This window comes from Curcuma longa, chromosome 16 (genome assembly GCF_044706935.1).
Source record: "Curcuma longa cultivar G26 ecotype Majalengka, Jawa Barat chromosome 16, ITB_CL_G26_1.1, whole genome shotgun sequence".
In the NCBI taxonomy this organism is placed as follows: domain Eukaryota; kingdom Viridiplantae; phylum Streptophyta; class Magnoliopsida; order Zingiberales; family Zingiberaceae; genus Curcuma; species Curcuma longa.
The window spans coordinates 342,469-366,174 of NC_133876.1; the positions used below are offsets into that span (position 1 = coordinate 342,469).

Consider the following 23,706-nt stretch of genomic DNA (forward strand, 5'->3'; position numbering starts at 1 on the left):
ATAATTTTTTACAAATTTGCGATAATAACCTGTGAGACCCAGAAAACCACGTAATGCCTTAATATTCTTTGGGATGGGCCATTCCTTCATAACTTGTATTTTGGAGGGATCAGCAGCTACTCCTTCTTGGCTTACAATATGACCAAGGTATTCTACCTTAGTTGTCCCAAAGCTGCACTTAGATTTTTTCACAAAAAGAGAATGCTCATGCAAAAGTGTGAGTACCTTATAAAGGTGGTGCAAATGATCTTTGAATGACGAACTATAAACAAGAATATCATCAAAGAAAATCAACACAAACTTACGAAGGTAAGGTCTGAAAATATCGTTCATCAAACTTTGGAAGGTGGAAGGTGCGTTAGTTAAGCCAAATGGCATGACTAAAAATTCATAATGACCATCATGAGTCCGAAAAGCTGTTTTCGGAATATCTGATTGATGGATTCTTATCTGATGGAAGCCCGAGCGAAGATCCAACTTCGAGAAGAATGAGGCACCTCCTAATTCATCAAGTAATTCATCAATGATGGGGATGGGATACTTATCTTTCACTGTAATTTTATTGAGCGCACGATAATCCACGCACATTCGCCAACTTCCATCTTTCTTTCGTACAAGCAACACTGGAGAGGAATATGGACTTACACTTGGGCGGACGATACCAGCTTGTAGCATCTCTTGTACAATTTTCTCAATTTCCTCCTTCTGAATGTGAGGATAGCGATAAGGTCTAACATTTGCTGGTGCACTCCCCGGTATTAGATGTATACGATGATCATGTGAACGGGGTGGAGGAAGTCCCTTTGGTTCATCAAATAACTTGGAAAATTTTGAAAGAAGTGTCTCTAATTCTTGGGAATTATGTGATGTACCTTTAGGTTCCTTCTTGACGGAGAGTTGCATGAGAAATATAGAGCAATCCTTCTTTAACAATCGCTCTATTTGATGACTACTGATTGATGTGATTGTATCTTGTTTCTTGCCCTTGATGCAAACTTCTTTTCCTTGATCTTGGAAGCGCATTGTTAGCTCAGCGAAATTCCATATAATGTCTCCTAATGTCCTCAACCATTGTGCTCCAAGTACGACATCACATCCATCAAGTGGTAGGAGAAAAAGCTCTGTGGTCAATTCATAATTAGGCAAGAAAATTTTAACATTATCACATTTACCCGGACTTATAAGTGATCTTCCATCTGCCACCTTGACATCAAATGTAGACGCTTGCTCTGCCTTCTGTTTAAGCCTTCTTGCTAAAGTTGAGTCTAGAAAATTATTGGTGCTTCCTGAATCTATAAGTATCGTCACTGATTGTTTTTTAATGAATCCTTTTACCTTCATCGTTTGCGGAGTTTGAAGCCCTTCTAAGGCATGAACTGATATGGCCATAGAATCATCTTGTACTTCATTGATGTCTTCTTGCGTTTCACTTTCATTACCTTCTTCCTCAGAGTTCTCTATTGGTTCAATCATTAATATCCTCCTCTGCTTACATTGATGACCACGATGCCATTTTTCATCACAATGCCAACAAAGTCCTTTTGCCATTCGTTCCTTGATCTCTTCTTTTGTTAGTTTGCGAGTTGTTGAGGATCGAGGTGTGTTTTCACGAATTACCTTGTTATTTCTTCTTCCTTCCTCATGTATCTTTTCTTCTTGTAGTCGTGCAAAGGATAAGGCCGCCTTCATGGTACGGGGTTGATTCATTTTCACTTCTCGTCGTATGTCAGGGCGAAGACCTTCAATAAAAGTGCCCAATAATTGTTTTTCGGACCAATCACGAGTTCGATTAGAGAGTCGCTCGAATCGTCCTTGGTACTCCAATACAGTTGTAGTCTGACGAATTTTGGCCAATTCTCCATCAATATTCTCATATTCAGAGGGACCAAAACGATTGAGGAGTTCTTCTTTAAAATTCTCCCATGTTGGAGGTCCATGGCATGCCTCAAGCCAGTCATACCATTGGATGGCGTCGCCTTCAAGATTTATAGATGCTAGTTCTACCTTTGCATAATCTGAGGTGTTGTGGAAGCGAAAATTTTTTTTCAGCCCTTGAAATCCATCCAATCGGATCGTCGTTATCCCAACGGGGAAATTCCACCTTCATACGTGGAAAGTTGTGCTCTCGATCTTCATATGAGTTAGCTCTGCGGTTGTATTGTTGTTGTTGAGATTGTTGTTTGGTCCACCTTTTGATGGGGTTGCTTGAGTTGGAGTCCTCGTCAAAACGATCTTTCAATTCTTGTACTATGTCGACCAAGGATGCCACAGTTTTTTCTAGTTTATCTATCCGCGCCTCGTGCTTGGCTTCAAATTTATCCATCCGCGCCTCTTGCTTGGCTTCAATTTCTGTAACCCATTTGTTGTCGGGTTGACCTCCTCCCGTCGTCATGTCGGAGTGGATCTTCTTCTCTTGCAGTCGGGTTAAAACCATGCGCTTGTTAGAGTAGGCGTGTGCTCTGATACCAAGTTGATAGGAACCCGCGTCCTATCTCGCGGAAAATAAAAGAAAAGAATTAGAAGGGGATAAACGATCACTTCGAGGGGATCGACCTCCAATAATCAAAAGAATTGATTAATTAAAATAACTTGCATGTCTTCAAAGATTACATAACGTCTCTTTAAATAGGCACGCAAAGATACCTTTTCAAGAGACAAAGTCTAATAATTAATTAAAAGAAAATTTAAAAAATAAAAGAAAAAGTCTAAAAGAAAACTTAATTAAAAAAATAGAATTAAAGATAAAGTTTAATGGACTTATTTGAATAAGTCCATTAAAGGATCGTATCATTCGAGTGTTGTAATAACTTAGTTTATTATTTACTTTTCTTCCGCTGTGTACATTTTGAAACGCATAAACACGCGCAACGTATCAGGCCGATCCCAACAACTTATCCTTGCATGAGAAACATATTGACTGGTCCAACTCCTTACCAGCAAGGATAACCCCTTCATTATCCTTCGAGACAAGGTCGTCCTGCTCCTCCCTGCTCAGCTTTGTCACCTCAAAATCAGCATGTGGTACCACCTCAAGAGGGGCTCACCCATCCAAAATCTACATCCCGTTAGGGGGTCATAAACTAATTGTTGGAGGACTTACTGATGGTGATTCTAATCGTTCTCGGAAAAGATATAGCCGGGCAAGAAGGCCGTTGTGCCTCGTCATGATCTAGAAGTAAAACTTGAAATGTATGCTTAATTGATCGATGATTAAACTTGAATCTAACTCAAGTCAATCAAATCTTAGAATCTCATAATTAATTAATTAAGATTAAAATTGACAACCATCTCACACAATCTATAGGATTAATTGTTTGATAATTTAGAAATGGATAAGATGGACTTAGAAAATAATTTAAAATTAATCAATCTAATCAACTAAACTTAAATCTATAAATTAAATCAATCAACTTGATAGGTATGTTGAATGCTATAAAGCTCGTCTTGTTGCAAAAGGTTTTTATCAACATCCCACGATTGATTTTCATGACACCTTCAACCCTATCATTAAGTCGGTCACCATTTGCACTATCTTGAGCCTTGCTGTGTAGCGTGGTTGGCCCTTGCGACAACTTGACGTAAATAGCGTTTTTCTTCATGACTCCTTGGATGAAGAGGTTTTTATGGCTCACCCCCCGAGATTTCTTGATCGCAACTATCCCACCTATGTTTGCAAGTTAAATAAGGTCATTTATGGTCTTAAGCAGGCACCCCTTGCTTGGTTTCAGGAGTTACACAAATTTCTCCTTCATCTTGATTTTTTAAACTCTCAATTTGATACTTCTCTATTTATTCTACATCGTCAGGGGCACATAGTATATTTTTTAGTATATGTTTATGATTTGATTCTTACAGGTAGTCATGTGCCTCTCATTGATGATATTGTTAAGCAATTCACGTCATAATTTTCTATTAAAGACTTGGGATGCCTATCATATTTTTTGGTATTGAGGTTCTTCATTGTTCTTTTGGGTTATTCTATCTCAATGGTGTTATGCACTTGATCTTCTTAGTCGATTCAACATGCATAACTTGAAGCCTGTCTAAACACCCCTTACCACCACTATTAAGTTATCAATTCATGATAGCGTCTGTCACACAAATGTCACTCGCTACAGGCATCCTATGGATAGTCTTCAATACCTGCTTGTCACTCGCCCAGACCTAGCCTTTGTTGTTAATCACCTCTCCCAATTCATGCATGCCCCTTTTGAATACCATTGGGGTGCAGTCAAGTGTCTGTTTCGCTATCTTTATGGTACTCTTATTTATGGTCTTCATATTCACTCTAAGACGTCACTATTTCTTCATGGCATTAATAATGCTAATTGGAGTGGCATTCTTGGTGATCGTTGTTCCACTGAACCATATGTTATCTTCTTTGGCTCCAATCCAATCTCTTTCGAGAATTGTGTATTCTCATTTTGTCTATACCTGTCGTATATAGTGATAATATTGAAGCCATTTATCTCTGCACTAATTCATTTTTTCACTCTCGTATGAAGCATATTGCCTTGGACTACCATTTTATTCGCAAACTTGTCCAAGGTGCTAAGTTGCGTGTTTCTCATGTCTCATCAAGGGGTCAACTTGTTGATACTCTAACCAAGTCATTATCTAATACTTGCCTTCGATTTTTGTTATTCAAGATCGTCGTTCTCCAAAACCTCCATCTTGAGGGGGCATATTAGATTAGATATGAATATTTGATTTAATTTAGTCATCATCTTTAGTTAATTTTATTCCATGTAAATAATTATCTAAATTAAGAATTTATTTCTTACTTATTTAGATTTGATGGGCATGCATATAATCTTATTATTATTATCAATAATATTCAAGTTATTCTCAAAATCTCATAATATGATCAACAACTTTAAACTAAAAATTAAACTTAAGTCAAATAAGCCAGCCTGATTTAGTTGCAAAAATAGAGAAGGAATTGTACTGGAATCCTATAGTTGACGCAAGATATACACTATATGTTAGTGTTAGCCCTAGAGTCAAACATGAGATGATTGACTAGGAAACTTTTTGTATCATATTTTATTAATAAAGATAAAGTTTTGGTTATTATATTTACTTCATATTTGTGTCACATGAATAAGTATAATAATGTCCTTGAGCGTAGTAGATTCTAATCTATATCATATCAATTGGTTGAATTGATAGTGAGATGATATAGAGAATACTACTCTTAACTATTCCTAGTCAAGCATTAATATACAATGACAATAGTAATGCATTGAGAGTAGCATGTAGGTCGATTGATGACTTGATCTCACAAGTCATGGATATGGGATATCACATTGACACATGTGTATATATTAGAGATTATATACTGAATTGACTCACCATGAGAAAAGTTTCATGGATTATTATATGAGTGTCATAAATTTTCTCATAGTGACTATTGGTATGAATAGTCCTTAGACCTGAAGTCACTACAGTTCCCTACATAAGAAGTTGTATACTTTGGTATCATCAAATGTCATCCATAACAAGGTGAACTATAAAGTCGATCACTGAGTATGTAATGAATTATATAGAGGGATGCGAGTGATGTAGATGGGATATATTCCTCCCATATGACGGGAGTGATATCTGTGGACCCCTTGATCGAGGATAGAAGGACAAAGTCATACATTATAATAGACACGGAAACGTTAGGTTGGATCTCGATTTTCTTGTCACCTGGATAGCAATGATGCATTGCTAGATGTCGCTCATTGTTTAGGTGTCTAAAGTGATTTAGATACATTGTCAGCATTACGAGAACCTATTGACTCATACACAAAGAACATGATATTTCAGAGATAAGTTGATTTTAGTTTGACTAAAATGTGATCCGAAATTGGATTAATTAAATTAAACTCAAATGAATCCAATTAGATTATGAGATTGAGTCTGATCCGAGTTAGACTTATTTAGATCAGACTCGACCACTTAATAATAGATAATGTTTATTAAAAGGTTTAATGAAACATTATTAAAAAGGAAGGCCAAGAGACATTCTATTCATTGGCTGAATAGAAGATGAAGAGCCAAAAAAATACCAAAAATTTTTGATATTCATTGTAATTCATGGGCATTAAAAGGAGGGGAAGCTCAAGAGGTAAAAACTCTTTGTATTCATTGGATGAATACAAAAAAGGCTTCTTGTAATTTTGAATGAGAGTGAGTGCTCATCATCCCTCTTCTCATTCTTCTTGGCCAAAACATACAAGGTGTTTCATCTTCTCCTGTGTCCTTAGCACAACTAAGGTGGTTCATCTCCAAGATCGAGATTGTGTTCGTATAGATACTATTAGAGGCACAACCATTTTAATCGTGTAGAGATTCGACGAACCAAGGACTAGCGGGATATACTAAGGGCACATAACAAAAATATAGCTCTTAATTAGAACTTTATATGAATTTTTTGTATGGATCATTAGAAATAATTATATTTTTCGCTACATATATTATTATATCCCAACACTATAAGCATAATATACATTCTCATTTCTGACGTAGAACCTCTAGCTCGTCACCCAAAACCCCCAAACCCAAAGTTGGTATATAAGGACGTACTGTGGCACCAACCTTGAAACCTATCCCCCAAATTAATCATGGCGAGCATCCCCAACTTTTGGCATAAAAGTAAGGTTTAGTACACTTAACGAGTCCTATATATATATATAGCAAATTAAGAATCCTGTGTAATGTGTATAATGTATAAACTTAGAAGCTATAAGCTACCACCAACCTGCAGAAACAGAGAAACTCCAATTAAAGCCGGTCGGGGCAGGGTATGGCAGTACTAAGACCTACTCAATATGAAAATGAAACAAGCCTGCAAGTACTGAATTAAGGAGGAGGCAGTTGGTGGTTGATTAGGTTGCGTCCACTCCATCTCTTAGCTTGTTGATGTGCCTTAACTTCTTCCTGCATGGCTCTAATGGGAAGGCATATTCCTTTGGGGGTGTTCTTATATATGAATGGTATATTTTACTGAACCAAATATTTAATTTTTATTAATTTTTAAATTATGCACTATATTTTCATATTTATAAAAGTATATATTTTTTCTAAAATACTTCTCCCTACCTATGTACACATATTTATTTGACACAACCGAGTCACTTAATCACATTTAAAATTTTTTAAAATGATATATCACGTTATATTCACATTTAAAATTTTTTAAAGTGATCACGTTATAGTGGATTTTAAAGCACTATTTCTCTCTCTATAAAAAAAATGTTAAGTTCATAAAAATCTCACAACAGACTAATTAAATATGAAATGAAATCGATGGGAGAGTATGATCACACTCATAAACAATCATGATCAAAGGGTATAATTATGGAACCGATCGTGTAGGACCATTGGGGTGACGAATTTCATCTTTTGTTGAAATGATGAGAGGGTATGATCACACTCATAAACAATGATTCATTAGTAAATTTTGATTAAAACTTACTAATGACCTTAAACACATCTAAATCATCCAAACCAAAATTAATGGACTCATATGAACCTCTTGAATTTCACCATACCCTCAACCTAGATAATACATTGTGAATTTTTAAAATTTAGATAACTTAGTGTAATTTTGACACAATTCACTATTAAATTTAGGTCTATCATATTCACTTAACCACAACACTAATGTGTTCCTAAGACTATCTTGACTCTAACTAGGTCTAAAATTTTAAAATCTAGTCGATGTACGATCATTAGTAAGTTTTGGTCAAACCTCAATATTGATAATCTTAACCACATTAGAATCAATCCAAATTAGGATCATGCATTCCTAATTTCACCATACCCTCGTTGATAATCTCACTATGCTCAAAATTTTAGATTTTTGGGCCTATACATTGTCTAGATTTTAAAATTTTGAGTATGATCAAAGTCAAGAGAGTTCCAAGAATATATTAGTATTGTTGTTGAGTGAATATGATATATCTAAATTTAATAGTGATTTTGTATCAAAATTATATAAAATTATCTAAATTTTAAAAACTCACAACATGTTATATAAATTATAAAATTAATATTTGAGGATAATGAGACTTAAGAGACTCCTAGGAATATATTAGTCCTAATTTAGGTTGATTCTGATGATTCTAAAAATTTGATCATCATCTTACAATGATCAAATTTTAAAATTTTTAGTAGGGTCAAAATTATAATAGTTCCAAGAATACATTGGCGTTATATACATTCCTATATGTCGGTATCTCCAGTTTTAATATCTTCATCTTCCTAATAATAACAGGTATATGAAAAATATTAGCAATGCTTTCTTCGTCGAGAAAAGAAACAGAGAGAGAGAGTAATGATGAGAGTAAGATGCTAATTTAGCCATCATTGCCTCACGAGGGCTTTTGGGAAGCTAAATGAGATGTACCATGGAAAAGGTACAAAAGGAGAAAAAGAAAAAGAGCAAAAATAAAGAATAAAAAAATAAAGAAAATATGATTTGAACTTTTAAAATAAAAAAAAGGAAAACAAAGGTGTTCATCAAAAGGTGCAGCCGCTTAAAATGGTTCTGATTGAATACAAAAAAAATAAAAAAATAAAAAAAAATAAAGATGCACCTCTTTTGTCAGCCTTTTGTATGGGCTCGATTCACGGTGCGAGATTGATAATGACAAAATAAATTAATTAGTTAATGCCAATTAACTAAATCGATCTCAATTCAATTAATTAGTTGAAAATCATTTTTTTAATAATTCAATTTTCAATTTTTACCAAGCTGCCCTTATCGAGATCTAACATGACATCTCCACTTGTGCATCAACCACCTCCTCAACTCAACGTGCCTTGTCAATTTTTGTGTGAGACGACAATAGTTACTCCAAATCGTGGGTGCTCATGCTCAAATATCGAACAATAGTGTTCAATGATCTCGTGGCATAGAACGCTATAAGGAAGAAAAATCAAACACAATTAGATTTAATTTCCTTAATTATGTTAAATTAAGGAAATTTAATTTTTCAAGAAAAGAAAGACAGAACCCTAAAGTGTGTTTCTTTTCAACTTTTGAGAGAGGCCGTCATTTCTATATAAAAGGATATTCACTTTGATCTTGATCAAATAACTCCACTCAGAACCCAAATTGCAATCTCCTGTCTGGAGTTATTCTCCTTCTTCAATCTCTAACCCTTATTTGATTGGAGGTGCATGTGAGGAGAAACGATTGATTGCATAGCATTTCCTTTATTTATCTATTATAAAATAATAAGTAGACAGATTTATATATGCTTTTCTTCGTTTGTCTATCGTAAAATAATAGACAGATAGATCATTTGCAGATCATTTTTTTGTCCGTCCAAATTGGATTGAATGAAATTTCCTTCTCTTTATCGTTAAATCTGCCCTTTCACTTGAATCTCTCCCACACACTAGAGATAGCTCGTGGTCACGAGGCTTCACTCGCGATTGCGAGGCCCTAGGTGGCTGCAAAGCCACGGGCGATCTCGGGGCTTCGCTCGTGGTTGTGAGGTCGTAGATGGCTACAAAGCCGTGAGCAGTCTCGCAGGGGCCTCACTCGCGGCTACTAGGTTTTACGAATTTGTGGCCTCCCCCTCCCCCCCCCCCCCCCCCCCCCCCCCCCCCCCCCCCCCCCCCCCCCCCCCCCCTCTCTTTTTCCCTTCTTTTACTTTCCTTTTTAGTAGAGATTTTTTCCAACTTAGATTCCTTCTCCAATCCACACCTCAGAGTTCCAATACTTCAAACGTTTACTAAGACACCTTGGAGTAAATCGGGTATAAAGAGTTCCAATACTTCAAAAGTTTACTAAATCAAAATTTGAAGTGCTCATATTTTAAGTCAACAGTCATTAATCAACTGTAAGTACTTATTTGAAGTGCTTTTCTTTTTTAACATTTATAAATTTTGCCCTAGGGATATGATATGATGGTAAGAGGTGAAACGGACTTCCTTAACAATAAGAGTATAAATCTCACCTATAGTATATTATACCTAGGGAGTTTAAAATTTTTGTGGCGTTGGACTATCCATCAGGATTAATCTGCGCTTCTTGATTTACCCTAATGACTAGTGGAAAACTTTCATAAAAGTATAAGAAAAAACATCCAATGTTTTCCTCACCTTAAGCTCTTATTTGAAGAAGTCCTTCTACCTGAAATAATGTATCAATATCCGCAAGGGAACTTAATGATCAACGATACTAAGCAGGTGAGGGCAATACATAAAGAGATATGTTTACCATGCCTAAAGGGGTGTGACGATCAATAAGTCATGACTCACAATCTCCCATACTAACACCCTATTAGTTCGAGCCACTAACTAATCAACAAATTGATTGACTGTCCCTAAACCTATTAGGTTACTCTGACAAGATTTTCGATCACAATTTTAGGATAATATTTAGTTATGACTACTATAGTCATAATTGTTGATGTAATCGACCTTTGATCAAGGTTGACCAAGCTAGAGTTGACTCGAATTGGGATTTCGATATTTGATCAATATATTAGTTGATCGAGTGAGATGTCAAGTGGGTCAAAGTTGATTGGATACTTGATAAGATACAAAAGTCTAAGTGAGTCATGGGTGACCAGACATTGACGATCAGAAGTTCAACATAGAATTGACACGAGACAGACAGTTCAAGTATGTCATAATTGAATAGATACTTAGTAATCGAAAGTCCAATAAGGAGTTGGCAAGAGGCAAGTTTAAATGAGTTATGATTGATCAAACACTTGATAATTAGAGATGATAGAAGTCAGAGTGGGTCATGAAAGACCAAACACTTAGAATGAATGATGAAATCTAAGAAGGTCAAGAAAGACCAGATGTTTAGCATAGGAAAAGTCCTGATAAGTTAAGGGTGATCAAATGCTAGACGCATGAAATTTCAACAAGTCAAGGTTAACTAGATGTTGAATAATGGAAAGTCTCAATATGTCAAGGTTGATCGAATGATTGGGCAAAGGAAGTCCTAATAGATTGAGATCAACTAGATGCTAAGCAAGATGAGATTTTAGCTTTGGAAATGTTGAAACATAGGTAGCAATCAATTGCTAGAAAGTGACAATTGATTGCTAAACCCTAAAATCTCGAATTTTAGATTTGAGAAACTAAAGGGAGTTTGTTAGAACCCAACAATTGATAGCTGAAATGCAACAATTGATTCTTGACACTATAGCACTCAATTGCCCAGTTAAACTGCTAGTTACTAATCGATTGTTGTAGTGTTCAAGAGAACAGAAGGTTCCCAACTCAACTAACCGATTTGATTAGAGGCTATCAGTCAATTGCTACGGTTTAGCAATCAACTGATAGCAATCAAACTACGTGGAAAGAGTTGTTCTATAGGTTTAAATAGTAGGATCCGATGTGGTAGTCAATTGATAAAGTCTAGCAATCGACTGGTAGGTGAAAATCAACCCTAACAATAGCCTTTAAAAGAGAATTTCGATGAAGATCAAAGATGTTGGTTCTTGAGAGGCTGGAGATGAAGTGTTATTACATTTCTTATCATCAAGAGATAATCAAAAGTGACAAAGAAGCAAGCAAAGAAAAGTTTTCATTATAAAGTCATTTTAGCTTGCATTTGTATTTATATGCTTGTTTCTTTTTGTATTGTGTGAAAATAACTTGTAAGAGGCTTCTCTGCCTCCAGAAGATATCCAAGAAGGAAAAGGATTAGTGATGGTAGTTATTAGGACTAGGCCTTGAACGTAGTCACCTTGGGAGGTGGTGAACCAAGTAAACCACCCGAGTTAGAGATTGTGTATGCTATGTTTTTGTGTCGAGTTTGATTCAAATTTTCCGTTGCACATTCAAAAGATGAGCACACAATCAAAATGAAGAGATTAGAGTTATTCACTCCTCTCTAATTCGCGCGAGTCCTAATAAGTGGTATCAGAGCAAGGTCACTCTTTATCGGATTAACTTTTATCAGAGTACAAGGCTAGAGAAACAAGAAGATGTTGATGCAGGGGGCATCAGATAATCGAACGTATATTTTGATAATGATAAATGGTTCAAAGTCAAGATTATGTTGTGGATGCGTTGATCTAAGTGTGCAGATAACATAGAAAAATTTTAGTTAGAGGCTAAGTTAGGTAAGTCCTAACTAGAGATTAGGCAAGAAAATCCTGATCAGTGGGATTGGACAAGGAAGACTTGACAGATCGAGAACACTAGACGGGGAGTCTAGGCAGATCAGTAGATTGGACTTTTAGTAGGTCGATGGATTAACGAGGAGCGTACATCAAAAGGAAAGTCTTGAGAGTCAGAGGATAGGATACTAAGCAGGAAGTCTAAACAGGTCTAAAGGATCGAATGTTTGACAGATAGGTAAAATCTCTTGAGAAGAGTCGATGAGGACGCATTCTCTTGAAGGGGATAGTAAGCTTCAGTCTAACCTAGAATTTTATTAGAAATCCAAAAGTCAAGACCAAACAGTTGTAAAACTATCTAAAACTTAATTTTCTGTACTATGTTTGTGTTCTTCTAACTCTGTGATAGTAAGAAATCAAACTTAAAGAAAACTCGAGGAAAATCAAAAAAGAAAACTTCGGGTGCCCCTTTTAGATCTAGGCACCCAAATGGTCTGAGCACCTCAATCAGTTCCAAGGCCCAGAGAAGAATAAGATGCAGCGAAGTAAATTCTAATCCAGTAATTGCCACATCGGCATACTAGTCGCCTAGATGGGATTTAGGCGCCCAAGGATGACTAACTCAGTCATGAGATCAGATTGGAAAGACCACGCGGGGGTGCCCAAAAGGGGATCCAAGCACCCAGATTGGTTCATATAAGCACTCTTGCACAGAAGCTTCAGACACTTTTTCACAGTTATTCTACTACTCCTGTTCAAGTGCTCTATGCTCCAGAAACACTACTGTGACGTCAAGACACTACACTGACACTGTGCTCAAGTTCCGAATCATTGTTGGTACACTTGTAGTGTTGTTCTTTTCTATCTTGATGCTTCTATACTTTAGGTCCATCGTCTATTTCAATTTATGCATTTATTTTCTACTATAAAACTTGATGAAACTATATCCTTATGCATGTCTTGTTTTCTTTTATCGAGTTCATCTTATTTAAAATTCATGTGGTTAGCAAACAAGATTTCCAACATGAAGCCCTTAATGTGCATAAACACTACAAGAACGAGAAATTTATTTATCAAAAGCATCAAGATCATCAGTAGTGATCAAGGAGGAAAATATATAGCATTGTTTGAGGGATTTTGCTATAGGTTGAGCATCATTTACTAATCAACTACCTATATTTACTTGATCCAATGGTGTGGTGGGGTGCAAGAACCATATACTAAAAAAGATGATGAATGCTCTATTGATAAGTTTGAGATTACCCTAAAATTTACGAGGTTATCTTCTCGACTAACTATATTTTGACCAAGGTACCCTATTAAGATAGGGAAGAAGCTCCTTATGAGTTGTGGAAAGGTCACAAACCTTCCTTCAGTTACATATAAATGTTGAGTGTTTAACTAAGGTATAAGTAGTTAAATTAAAATAAATTTAAATTGGGCCTCAAATAGTCGACTACATATTCATCTGATATGCAAGTAATGATAATACTTACCAATTTTTAGAACACAAATCAGAAATAATAGGCTTGCATGTAGGTATGATTATTGAAGCAAGGAAGACAATTCTCTTCGAAGAGATCAACCTATATAAACATGAGAAAAAAAGTAAGTTCTAAGGGAAAAAAATTTACGAACTATGATTGGTATTCATCAAGCTAATGAAGAACCAAGACATAACAAGAAGGATAAAGTGATAAATTTTTAGATAACTTTCTAACATATATGAATGAGCCAAAGACAATCAAGAAGGCACTATTGATTCCAAAAGCTCTATTTTGAAAGAAAGCTATACATAACAAAATATAATCCATAATTTAAAAAAATAAATTGGAATTACTAGATCTACCACAAGGAAATAAGTCATTGCATTATAAAATGAATTCTTAAAAGTACAAGGTTGATGGATCTATCGATAAATACAAGACCCGACTTGTAACCAAGGTTTAAAAACAAATGAAGGTCTTCATTGTTTTGTACTACTCACTTGTAATGAGGATCATGTCAAATCAAGTATTAATTGTTATTGCAGCAGTACATGATCTCAAAAATCATCAATGGATATAAAAATAATCCTAGTGATACTATCACCACTAAACATTCTCCTTCTCGAATACCTTCTAGAAGAGGAGAAGTCTCTTATAAGACAACACAACAAGAAACAAAGATGCAAATATAAATGAAAGCAAAAAAATTAATTTTACGATTGAGAACTTTACTTTGAGATCTTTCGTATTGCTTGAAATAGCCTCTTGATCATCGGAAATGCACTAGTACTTCATCTCTAACCTCTTAAGAACTAGCGCATTCAAAACATCTTGAACCCCTCTTTTATAAGTTATTGCTTAGATTGATTTTCGCCTATCAGTCGACTGTTAGCTTCCACTAGTCGACTATCATGTCAAATCTTACTATTTAAATATGCAGATCATTTTTCCACATAATTTGACCATTATCAGTTGATTGCCATATATAATCAATCGATTGATGCCATCAATCAAATCGATTAGTCAAATCAATTTGTTTATATTTGCTACTACATTGTTATCAGTTGAATGATCAAACTCGTCAATCGACTAATTACAATTAAATTGATTTTTAACTCTCTGTTTGTATAATAACATGAACAGCCAATTAATCAAACTATCAGTCGACTATATTGTAACAATTACTATTCACTATTGTTGGGTTGCAAGGGTGCAAACATAGTCTCACATCTAAAGCACATGGAAAAGATCATGGGGTTAAAAGGATGGAAAGTATCTCCATTGGTATGAGACCTTTTGGGGAGAGCCCAAGAACAAAGTCATGAGGGCTTAGGCCCAAAGTGGACAATATCATACCATTGTGGAGATATTTTAATTTCATCGGTACTAACAAGTGATATCAGAGTGAGATCGCTCTTCACCGGACTAACCGCCGGATGAGCCATGATCCAGATCTAATCATGTGGTTTGAACCTTAAACAAAGGAAGTGGGTGCTCCCATGTCTGAATCAAGAGGACCAGACACCAGGTGAGAAGTCCTAGTAGGTCGAGTGGACCTAGTAGGTCGGGTGGACCGAGGGGCAAAAAATCATAGTTGCGACTAGGTGGGAAGTCCTAGTAGGTCGGGTGGACCGAGGGGCAAAAAGTCCTAGTTGCTACTAGGTGGGAAGTCCTAGTAGATCGAGTGGACCGAGGGGCAAAAAGTCCTAGTTGCGACTAGCTGGGAAGTTCTAGTAGGTCGAGTGGACCGAGGGGCAAAAAGTCCTGGTGGGTCGAGGATTCAGACATCAAAAACGACGTTGAGGGGACCTGTGGTCCTTTATTTGAGGGGGGGATTGTTGGGTTGCAAGGGTGCAAACATAGTCCCACATCTAAAGCACATGGAAAAGATCATGAGGTTGAAAGGATGGAAAGTATCTCCATAGGTATGAGGCCTTTTGGGGAGAGCTCAAGAACAAAGTCATGAGGGCTTAGGCCCAAAGTGGACAATATCATACCATTGTGGAGATATTTTGATTCCATCGGTACTAACAACTATTACTGTAGCAGATTATTATTCATAGCTAATGTATCAAGTATTGTTCACAGTTATTGTAACAAGCCCTATTTTTGAGGTTTAGTATCTATTAAGCCAATTAATACACTTGTTTCAGCTTTACCAAAGCTGAATTCTTGCCTTGGTATCTGATTAACCTCAATGTACCAAGACTTTCTTTGTCTAATATTCAATTAATCAATTTTAAACTGTCGGGACCATTATTGCCTAGCATCAGGTCAATCTTGACCTGCCAAAACTTTATCATTACCTAACATCCGATCAATTTTGACCTACTATAGAACTTCACGCCTCATGTCAAGACTATGTTGGGCTTCTAATCGCTAAGTTTTTGATCAACCATAATCCACTTGAACTTTTCTCTTACCAACTCCTTATTGAATTTTTGATCGTCAAGTGTTCGGTGAACCATTGACTCACTTGGACTTCTCCCTCAACCAACTAATATATTGATTAACTGTCAAGTATCTGATCGACCTTAACCTACTTGACATCCAACAAATATATTGATCAAACATCAAAATCCAATTTGAATTTGGTCGACCTAATCAACCTTTACCAAAGCTCAATTACACCAAAAATTTGTACTAATGGCTGAACAATTAGAAATAACATTCATTGACTAGCTAAGTAAATTCAATCATGTTAACTATAGAAGATTCAAAGACACAAACTACCTTTCTAAATACAATAATTTTCCAATTGAACTCTTAATTGAGACTTTTACTAATTGTTCATAATTTTCATTCATGATTTTAGTAACCAATTACTAAAATAGAGAAATAGATGAGCTATTTCACATGTAGATCATCTTAAAGTCATTTCTTAAGTGAATGAAAAAATAATATCAAAGACTATTTGAATGATAAAAGATTGATCTGATTTGATTGGACGAAAGCATTGGCTCAAACACTAACATGGTCTATGGATGCAAATGCACAAACACTACCGCGAACACTTAGAAGAGTTAGTTCTCTTCTGTAAAAGGTGAAATCCACCACCTTATCGGTCCCACACGATCAGCCCCACGACTATTTGTGAGGAGGTAAATCGAGAAACTGCAGTTGGTCACTACGCAGGAGGGTATAACATGGCTTCGCCAGGATTCGAACCCTTGCCCTCTTCTGCAAGTCTACTGCGTCGTAACCAACTCAGCTATGCCTCGGGGACAGAAGAGTTAGTTCTCGTGGGACCATTAAAGGGTGTGCAATCGTAAAAAAAAATAGATTTTTAAAATCCTAAAATTAGGCTATAAATATAAAATCTAATTGAGAATTGATTAATCAAAATTAAATTAATCAATTAAAATAAAATAATCATTCCCTCTCGTCATTGTTCATGCCTAAAACGGTGGCATATTTTCAATTGACTCCATGTTATTAACAATGCTTAATTGGGTACAAATTTGAACTATACTAACTAATCAATTGAGTGGATTGATCAAACAATCATTGATGTTTTTTATGTAATCATATTTTCATAAAAATAAAAAAATAATAAAATAAAGGATGGGTGTTAAATATATTATTGCCCAAGAATTAATTAAGGTTGATATTAATCACTATCACAACAAAATTAATTTAATGAAAATAAGTGAGTCTATGTCAGCTCCACATAAGCAATGGTATATTATAAAATTTTATGAAATTTTCTTCCACGGAAAAAAATTATAATATTGTTGAGAACCTGTAATTTTATTATTATTATTATTATTATCATTATCAAAAGGGTGCTGCCCTTTTAAAGTTATAAGGGTCAGTTTATTTGTTCTTACCTGTTTGCCCTACCTAATATGGCCTTTTCAATAGAGAACTAATTTCAGTGAAAATTAAATAAAATAAAATGTCACAACAGACTATGAATACATAGCATTATTTTTAGCCTGTAAAAACTGGAATGGATTGCTTTTGCTTGGATTTATATTTATTTAATTCTGTGCAATTTAAATGTACAGTAGTGTTTACAATTAGTTTTTTTTATTTTCCAATAATAAAATAAACTCCACATAAAGAGCAAAATAAACGTCGGGAGCATGAAACCATCCCTCGATTTCAAAACCAATATAACACACATCAAATTTTGAATAAAGAAAAATTAATTCCTGATGCTTTTCTTTTATTTTATTACAATGTTTTCGCTTATTTACGTTCCTCGTTTGCATCCGCACTATACTAATCCGTTACATAACTACATTAGTCTACAAACACCGGGCGGTACGATGACCACCATCGCATTATGGAAAGATTCTCGTCGTTGAACATATGCGGGGCGTCCACCATCTCGATGCGACAACCATACCCATATACTCGGTACGGAGAAGGGTGGTGGTCATCTCATACGCACTATACTAATTATCCATCCAGTTGGCCTCCGTTGTCATCATCGCCATTAGTATCGTGGTGGTCATCTCGAAAGACTTATATCACTAATAATGCCCATATTAAAAATAAAATTTGACAGGTTAAATTAGGGCATATCAAATAAGAACACATGAATATATTAATTAAAAAGGATCTACTAAACACTCATATTAAAATAAATTTATCTATATGTGAGTATTATTTTGCTAAAAAATTAATTAAAAATCATTTGATAAGACAATTGAAGTTGAATATCTATTATAATTAATTCATTTAGATATGTGTGGTCCAATGAATGTGAAGGTTAGATATAGAAATTTTTATTTCATTATATTTATTAATGACTTCAAATGTTTTGATCATGTGTATTTGATTTATAAATTTGAAGTATTATGAAGTTGAGATTCAATTGAATTATAAGGTTAAAATCTTACATGCTGACAGTGATGGTGAACATTTATTTGATTAATTCAAGATAATATACAATGATAAAGGGATTATTAGACAATAACAATCCCAAAAACTCCATAGTAAAATGAGGTTGCTGAAATAGAGAAATTGAACTCTTTTAGATATAATTAGGTATATATAATGGTTCAAGCTAATTTGTCGATTTCCTATTGGGAAGATGCATTATTAACAGTAACCTATATATTTAACCAAGTGTCTTTTAAATCTATTCCATCTACCCCATATGAATGTTGGATAGGTAGAAAATTATATTTAAATCATTTGAGACATTGGAGGTCAATTGCTTATATTCATGATAAAACTCATAAATATAAAAAATTAGGACCTAAGGATAAAAAAATGTATCTTTATAAAGTATTCTAATATCTCCAAGGGTTTTGTGTTTCATTAGTGGGCAACAAGATGGAACCATCTCCGAAATAGAATTGAGAGATGCAACCTTTCTTGAAATTAAATTCCCAGTGAAAGGTAATGTTAATAAAACTATTTTGCTATTTGCAATAAATGAGGAGGATGGTATTTTATCAATGAACAAGGTATCACAAGAGATGCTCTGAGTCTAGTTAACCTAGTGGGAATGTTTTGCCAGGTAATGAGTTGATTTCTCAAGACTACGTAGAAGTAATCGTAAGATTATTCCTCGGAAGAGGTTTGACATTGAGAATGAGGCATTAATTATTCTTCCAATTGACGATGAAAAACCTTAAACTATTGTGAAAGCATTGAGATACCCAGTTAGAGAAAAGTGAGAAAGTTATAATGAATGAAGAAATGGAGTCTATGAAAAAAAAAATTAAGTTTGAGAATTAGTCGATCTTCTTCTAGGCTGAAAGGCTATTGGGAATAAGTGGATTCTCAAAATTAAAAGGAAAGTTGATATATCGATTAATCGATACAAAGCTTGTTTAGTTGCAAAAGGATATACTCAACTAGAGAGTATTGATTTTAAAAAGATATTTTCTCCTATTGTGAAATTTATGTCAATTCGTGTCATTTTAACTATAGTAGCACATTTTAACTTGAAATTACATCATATGGATATAAAAATAGTTTTCCTTAATGGTAAACTTGACGAGAAAACTATATAGCGCAGTTAAAAGGTTACATTGCTGAAGGCCAAAAGAATAAAGTATGAAGACTTAAAAAGTCTATATGTGGTCTAAAGTAAGTGTCAAGATAATGTAACATAAGATTTAATAAAATCATTTTATCTTATGATTTTGAAATGATTTCTGAGGATCATTGTGTTTACATAAGAAACGAAAAAGAAAAGTTTGTCATCTTATCATTATATGTTGATGATATGTTAATAGTTGGAAGTGACATAAAGTTTGTGATAGAAGTTAAATCATAACTTTTATCATATAATTTGACATATAGATATGAAAGTAGTTGAATATATCTTAGCATTAAAGATCATAAGAGATCGATTAACAAGAGTTTTGGTTTATCTCAAGAGACTTATATTAATAAAATACCACAACACTTCAATATGTCATATTGCAATATTGAACAAATACCTGTAGCGAGAGGTACTATTCTGAGCAAAAGTATGTATTCCAAAACTACTGAGGAAATAGCTGAGATGAAGAAAAATTCATATGCGAATGTTAATAGTAGTTTAATGTACACTATATTGTGTACGTATCCTGATATCAGTTATGTTGTTAGCATAGTTAATTGTTTCCAATCAAACTCAAGATTGATACACTAAAAATTGATGAACAAGATATTCAGATATCTTAAGGGGCAATAGATTATTGTCTTTATTTCAAAGGATTTAATATAAACATGAAGAGCTACACAGATGCAGATTGGGGTGAGGACCTTGATGATATAAAATTAATATCCGGCTATACCTTTTTACTGAATGGTGGTGTCAACTCATGGAACAACAAGAAATAGGCTTGTGTGGCACTGTCGACAATAGAAGCTATGTATGCGGCATGTTCAGTGGTTGTGCAAGAAATTGTCTGGTTAAGAAAGTTCCTGAATTATATGAAAATTGCTGAGGACAGTGGGAGTTATATTACAGTATACCGTGATAATCAAGCTACTATAGTTTTTTTTAAGGATCCCAAATATCACAATAAAGGGCAAGCACATAGTTATTAAATATAATTTTGTAAAGAATATTGTTGATAAGAAAAAGATAATTCTTAAATATATCCCTACATATTCTATGCTTGCAGATTCTTTTATTAAGCTATTGACTAAAGAGTCATTTTAAGGGCATATGAAGTCTTTAATACTTTGCAGAACGTAATATATTGTAAAGACAATCATATATGTGAAATATCATAATCTATTGGGTGCACATATCTTTGTTATATTTGGATAAAGTCCTGGTAAACATGTTGACAAGTTGAGATTGATCCTCGTACATGGACAATCATCTATATTTGTTAAGTATAAATAGAGGTAAGATCATTATTTATGAGACAGCTAATGAAGATGTGAATGGAGACACTTATAAATTGAGATTGCCTTGATAGTAGTATCAATATGAGATCATTTAGAAATTGATAAACGGAGTGTATGTGCCTACCATTTACTAAACGTACTAGAAGCTAGATTGGAATTCATGAGTTGAATTCAGAATTAGGAATTGAGAATATCTACATTGAAATATGTACGATATTATATTTGAGAAAAGCATGCACTATTTATTAGTAAAGAGAATAACATCGTAATATATGATTCATATTACATATGTTATAGTGACAATAACGGCAATAGAAGAATTAATCTTTACTTTTTTACTATGTGATACTCTTGAGATTATAAGATAATCTTGATTTTATCCTGAGTGACTATTTAGTTATATACTTAAAGTTTTAATCAGCGTCTACTACTTTAACACGTATTCTATTAACTATAGATGATTCGGTCTATAGAACATGACTAGGAAAGTGACTAATTAAAATGAATAGATTCTAACTAAAAAGAAAGATTCAAATAGATTTACATTTTGGTATTTATTTACAGGTCAACCAATTATATTTTTTATTGAATACATAAAATATAATTGTGAATAATTATATTGAATGAAGGTATTGAATATGCTCTTGACATAATAGTCATTATAAGATATTAGAGATGTTCATATTGATGTAAATTTAATTTGGAGTAAATACAAAATATTGATGTCTTTTGAAAAGCGGCTATATAAAGTGTCACAACTTTCTTGGCATTAATCGTTCAGTATGTTTGCTATCGCATGAATTATTTTTTTCTTAAGTATAAATTAGATGTTCTCATTGGTCTTTGTAGCTATCTAATGTTTGTAGTTATTTTATCTTTGTAGCTTACTTCGACAAGTGAGAGATATTGACCGTTTCTATAACTGCACACACTACCGTATAGTGCAGAGACTGCTACATGCTGCATATAGTGCGATTAGGAAAACTGAACTCATACACATGTGTGTGCATCCAAGCAAAACGGGGAAGGCATACCAAGCTGTTGAAAAATTGAATGTGAAGATTTCCACGAGAGAAGAACATCCAATACAGAGAAAAATTTAATTCAAGAATCTGAAAGATTGCTGGATTTTTATAATCATCCTTCAAAGGATAAACACAAGAATAAAATCGACAAATAATCGTTATAAATATTTATAATATTTTTTTATTATTCGTGCATTTGAGTCAACACATGAAACCATCCCTCCATTTCAAAACCAATAACACAAATCAAATTTTGAATAAAGAAAAATTAATTCTCGATAAATTTCTTTTATTTTCTTCCGATGTTTTCGCTTATTTACGTTCCTCGTTTCAATCCGCACTACACTAATCTGTTACATTAGTTTACAAACACCAGGCGGTGCGACTACTACCATCACATTACGGAGCAGGCGTTGGGATTTTCGTCGCTGAACATCTGCGGGGCATGCACCATCTCCATGCGGTAACCATACCCCGGATATCCTCCGTACGGAGAAGGGTAGTTATCCATCCCGTTGGCCTCCGTTACCGTCGTCGTCATTGTTGTCGTGGTGGTCGCCGCCACCGGCGGCGGTGGCGGCGGTGGAGGAGATACAGTAGCTTCTTGCTTCTTTACCTCATCCTTCTTCTCCTTCTCGCCTCCTTTATTTTCCTCCTCTGTCTTCTCACCGCCGGCCTTGTCCTTCTCCCCGCCCTTCTTCTCCTCTTTCTTCTCGCCGCCGCCTTCCTCTTTCTTGGGAGGGATGATCTCGAAGCTGCGCTTGATCTTCTCCTTCAGCACGTCCGGGAGTGTCTTGGCGTCCATTGTGCCCTTCACGGTGACCAAGTTGTTCGCGGCGTCTACCGTCACCTCCTCGACGCCTGAGAGGTCACACTCATCAAAATCCCTAATTTATTTTTCTGTTATCGAATCGGATGAAGACGGCTGACAAATGACGATGGCAGGAGAAATCAAATTTCACCTTGAATCTTGTAGATGTTTTTCTTGATCCTGTGGACGCAGCCGTCGCAGTGGAGGCGAATACTAAGAACCACCGAGGTCACTTCCGGCTGATGAAAAGAATGACGACAGGTAAGAACAAAATGATTGAAGATTCCTTTGTTGTTTTGCGGTGGCAAAGCAATGGCTTACAGGTTTAGGGAGGTTCGCTTCTTCTTTCTTAGGTTCTTTGTCTTTGCCGTCTTCGTCCTTGTTCTTCTTTTGGTCTTCATCCTTGGGCTTCTTGGGAGGGTCTTTGGGGGAGATGAACTCGACCTTCTTCTTGGTCTTGGTCTCCAGGAGCTCCTTAAGCTGCCATGAATCCACCTTCCCGATAACCTTAACCCTGCCGGTCGCCGGATCCGCGCTCACGCTTTCCACCCCTGCATCACGACTCAATCCCTAAGTTCGACAAGAAATTCGATCCACGAAAAGCACCCCCGAAATTGATAAAAGAAAGATCGATGCCAAAACAGGAAGAGAAAGGGTACCGTACCTTGCAAGCCTCTGACGAGTTTCCTGACCTTGTGGGCGCAGCCCTCGCAGTGCAGATCGAGCTTGACCTCGACGGGGGTCGGCTTTTTTCTTCCTTCTTCTCCCCGTCGCCCTTCTTTTCGCCATCCCCCTTCTTCTCCTTCTCCTTTTTCTGCCATTACATCACAAAGAAACGAACTAGTAATTAAGCAGGGTGATGGCGAAAGCTTGCTCATGAACAGAAACGGAATCGAGAAAGCAGGCTGCCTTCGCACCTCGCCCATTTCCTTCTTCGTCTCAGGTATCGCCCTCTTCCTCTCGCTTCTCTTCAAACCCAAACTTGC

General features: G+C 35.4%; 1 pseudogene; it reads right to left on the reverse strand.

Annotated features, from left to right (window-relative positions):
* Positions 1-22,177: 22,177 nt before the first annotated feature.
* Positions 22,178-23,706, reverse strand: LOC141847809 (heavy metal-associated isoprenylated plant protein 3-like; annotated as a pseudogene).